We start from the raw sequence: 4,721 nt of genomic DNA, 5'->3' as shown, positions 1-4,721 counted from the left end.
AATATATGTAGTTGAAGACATGGCCTTTCTAGCTTTTGAGATTTTCCTGTTTCTGTAAGCAAATGTAGAGTTCTTGGCACCATGGCTCTGGTGGAAAAACATTTGAAGTGTTACATTCTTAGATTCTTACTAGGCCTTTTGTTGCCAGAAAGAAACTACAAAGCTACAGAAAAGCACAAAATATTTAGGGAAGAGAGGGATTTGTTCATGAAGAAATGTTATCGGATGTTGGCTGGGAGAAAATATAAGACACTTGCATTTGCGACCACTTATGGGTGTGGAGAGAGAAAAAGAAAAACCTTACAATATAGATGGATCTGAACTAGAAGAAAAATAGGACTCTGAGGGTGATGTTTCTGGGATATGAACCTTTGTGTTGGAAATCACAAGGGAAACAAGACCAGTTGTAATGCTAATAGAGGTAATATTAGAAGAACAGAAAAAACAGTTTGCTTTTGACAGATTAGTTCAATGAATTAAAAGAGTCCTTCCAGCTCATGCTTTAATTCTAATATGCGTCAATTGTATCTTCCATTTACGTACAGATTGAAGTGCATTTCGGTGCAGAACCTGTCTGAGAAGGGTACAGTAGCCAAATGGCACACACATACCCAGCAGAGACAGCCCTGGCTTCCCTATAATCCTGTTACAGTGAAAGTCTAAGCTGCCTCAGCATCCTCCCTGCCTCTGTGCCAAAGGCTCAGTGAAAAGGCAGCCAAAGGCACAGACAAGAGGAGTAGGTTCTCCCTTTCCTGCTGCTGCGCATTAAATTCCGTCACCCTCTCCGCACACACGTGTGCACACGTGGCAATGACCAAACTATGCCTTGTGACTGTACAGTGCTGCCTGACAGCAGTTGTCCCACCCACCACATTAGTGCTTTAAACCTGCGCAAGTGATGGCACGAGCCCAAAGCAAGAGAGAAGGTCTGCAAATGCTGGCCTGAAGGGCTTGCAATATGAAATGTAATTCATCTCCTCCTCTTCTTCTTGTTTATTAAAAATACCATCAGAGATGATGGTAACTAAAATTGGGTAAGCTTACTCTGTACAAAGAACTGAAAAGCAGACATACTACGGCCTTCTCCTTCCCCTGCGAGGGTGCTAGGTGTCACTGTGTGGACAATGTCAGATCTCTAGTTGTGCATTATTTCTTCAAAGCAGCCCCTCTGATTTGGGTGATGATTGTGCCTCTTACCAACACTACTTTCATTTAATGTCCTTACTATTCCTGTATTAAGAACTCTTTAATCCTTTATGTTTTTAATAACAAAGAGCTCAAAGCCAAATTTTGTCAGCTTATAATAAATTCTGTTTTATTTTCACTCAGACACATCATCCCTGTGCCTGTACGTGGGGATGGGGTTTCTTGCCTAAAGGCATCCATGAGCAAAACACTGAACACTGAAAATGTAACTGAAGTTCTGTCTATAATAATAAAAAGCAGTGCTTAAAGAGACTTTTTCATCTGTAGATCCCAGAATGCTTTGCTATGACAGGTCAGTCTTGTTATTCCTCCTATACAAATGGCAATTAACCATTTAAAAACTCTTATTCAGAATCTGGCTGGAAGCTAGTGATGAGTTAAACTAGGAAGGGAGTATTTAGCTGATTTGGAGCTGTGACCCAGAACCCAAGTTTTCCCTGTCATGTGGTCAGAATAGACATTTGAACTGTACGAAGTTACTTGGTGAGTCTGAGAGTTAAAGATTCTCACTCAAGAGGAAATAAAGGTATTGTATATCTTACCTTTAAGACGACAAGAAATATCTCCTCTTAGTAAGGGGGATTGTGAAACAGATGGAGAGCGTGGTATGTGCTAGAACTAGGCAGAAGATAGACCTGATAGGGCCTGCTGTTTCCCATGTGGACGTCCTTGCCTACTAAGGCAGGGATGTGGAGAGGGCATGCATGTCTCCAACTTTGCTGTCAAGTGTTACCCTTGCACGGCTAATTCATTACAGGATCAAAAAGAATAAACTCCATAGCCTGATGCTTTAGGCACTCAGCTAAAGCATAGATGAGCAGGTTGGAGGCTGGTCTCAGTAAATACTTGCTTATGATCACATCAGCAAGGGTAAGAGTTCAGGCTAGAGACCGAGGGAGAGATTCACCTTAAATCAACTAATAATCTGATAAGTACAGGATCCTCTTGGGAAGCGAGAGAGAGGCAGAGATACCACTTGTACCTGCTTCTGGTCCTCCTTCTTCAAGACCTTCCCATGAACCTGTTGGCTGTCTAGGGCATATTCTAATTTTTTTGTTTTTTGAAGAGATTCAATCCTGGACGAGAGAAATCTTCTGTTACCAAAGAAGTCTTTGCTTTAATAAATTATCATTTTCAGTAAAAGCAAACAAACTAAAAAAAACAGTTTCATCAAAAAATGAGGAAGCTGCAAAGATTTAGAATCTTTTTTTCATTATGCAGGTAAAAATCTCATAGCTGTTTTCCAAGACACGTAAAGATTGCAAGGCTGGCCTTAAGGACAGACAGTCACTGGGAAGAAATGACTGTGCAAGTACTGCGCAACACATATTTATACTAACATCCTACTGGAAAAAAATCAACAGTAAAAAAAATGATGAATAGAAATGAAAAAAATAAATTAATAATGCAAACAATGGTAGGTTGCACAGAGACTGGGTGGGAAGCAGTACAAGTGTAGTACAATTAATGAAATGATCATCTGTGTTTATTCCTTGTCATATCATCTCAAAGGTATGTGGGCTGATCTTCAGCCTCAAAGGTATATTGGTTTAATTTACAAGGTTAATTTATATAACTTGTATTTTAGGCTCACATATACATAGGTCTGAAATAAAAACAGCGTAATCAAATAACTTCAGCTTAGCAAAAAAATGCATTACGAGATGTTCCAGGCTCCCTACAAGATGGAACTAGAAGTGCTTTTTTTGTTTCTCTGAGATCCAGATTTAAAACAATCACATGATAAATTTTCAAGGGAAACTAACAAGCCTATGTCACTGCTTCAAAAAATAAGGCACCCATATACCTTCTATGGGTGGCGACACTGTACTACCAAAAGACAAAGGTCCCAGAGGTTGAAAGGATTGTCTGTTTCCTCATAGCTTCAAAAAATTTATTGACTGTTTATAAGACAAACAACATCTAAACTCTCCTTCACCTCTTGAGTACCATTCTATAAAGCACCTCAAGAAGTCTTTCAATAATTTTAATTTAATTTCCTTTTTTTGGAAGAGGATGCTGTCCAGAACACAGTATCTGTAATGTTTACTGGTCTTTTTTCAGCTTTGGGTGGTAAATCTGGATGTTCTGAGAAACTCAAACATAAAATTGAAGTTGTTGCTGTTATATCAGATCAAGTATTCAAAAATAACAAGAGTTGAAGCGAAAAACTAAGGTCACTTAGCTCCTGAGCATGGGAACAAAGTAAATATTCTTAGAGATCTAGTTATGCAGGCCTATGACAACAAGAAGAAAATTCACAGAAGTTACTACCAAATCAGTTTTGTTCCAGGTCTGTCCTATCTGCACGTGCGTCACGTGCATGATGCCGAGCACCATGCAGCATAATCCACACAGCAGCATGCTGACTGAGGACATTTGAATGGTTTGGTTTATGGCAGCTTAGAAAGTCTCCTTGCGTGTCTTTCCTCTTCTTTGGAGATTTGCTGTTGTGCTGTGCTGCAGCAGCGGTGGTGCAGCTGCGGTCGCCAAGGTTAACAGCCAGGCCAGGCTTGCGAGGGAGGTTCACAAGTGTTTTAATTAAATAGTGAATATAACTGTGTGGAGGGTGAGTATGAGAAAAACAAGCTGCATTTTCGGGGCAGAGCTTGTGTGCCCTGGAGCTTGCCTTATTGTTCTCTCTCCCCATTTATGTATAAAAAGATGATCTTTCTCTACATTGTACTGTTCGATTTCTGTTGGAGCTCTTACTTCACAGAAGTAAAAGAATAAGAATTTTTTCTTGCTGTTGTGCCTGCTTGAATGCTCTTTACTGCCTTTATGTGTCTGAAATCCTGACAATAAGCAGGAGGTTCTCAGCAGCTGTCTCAGGATGAGGCTAACTGGTGGTCTGAGTTGATAGATGGTAGGTAAGTGCTCCATCCCTTGTGCCCTCACCTGTGGTATCTGACCACCTCCTTCCACAGAAGTTAATGCAAATTCACACAGGGGTGTTTTTTATGTTCTGTGCTTATTATAGCGGTGAGGAGGAGGATGTCCATTAATACAAACAGTTGCTTTGAAATGAGTTATACTTCGTTTGACTGAATGAATGCAGTTTTTGATTAAGTGGATTCTGTTCTTTTGCCTAAATCTTACAGTTCAGTACATTGCCAGACTTTTTTCCTGTCATGACTTCCCCTTCCTCACCAGTAATGAAATAGGAAAAAAAATGTTCTCTCTGAAAAGATTTAAGGGACACGTGTTATTATAACTCTCTTGAGCCTGTTTTTAGGCAGTCATGATAAGCACGGATCATTAATAGAAGGGAAAACTAAGTCTGGAAGCAGTTTTGAGGAGACTGTAATGTGTAACTGCTTGTAAAAATGTTTGGAATCAGCTGCTGCTGAAACAGTGCAAACTGTAGGTGGCACCACTTGTATAAAATTTTGGACAGCAGCTGGGGAAAAAAGCTGTCATTTATCACAGATTTCAGTTAGCTTGCCGTGATCGTATAGTGGTTAGTACTCTGCGTTGTGGCCGCAGCAACCTCGGTTCGAATCCGAGTCACGGCA

At 40.2% G+C, this 4,721-nt stretch overlaps 1 non-coding gene across 1 annotated transcript; it reads left to right on the top strand.

Moving 5' to 3' along the window:
* Window positions 1-4,649: 4,649 nt before the first annotated feature.
* On the top strand, window positions 4,650-4,721 carry TRNAH-GUG (transfer RNA histidin (anticodon GUG)). Its single transcript has one exon. It is a non-coding gene; the product is annotated as a tRNA-His (tRNA).

The sequence above is a fragment of the Dromaius novaehollandiae genome, chromosome Z, assembly GCF_036370855.1.
Source record: "Dromaius novaehollandiae isolate bDroNov1 chromosome Z, bDroNov1.hap1, whole genome shotgun sequence".
Lineage (NCBI taxonomy): Eukaryota > Metazoa > Chordata > Aves > Casuariiformes > Dromaiidae > Dromaius > Dromaius novaehollandiae.
Note: the sequence above shows the minus strand (reverse complement) of the source record. Positions and strands in the feature narration are given on the sequence as shown.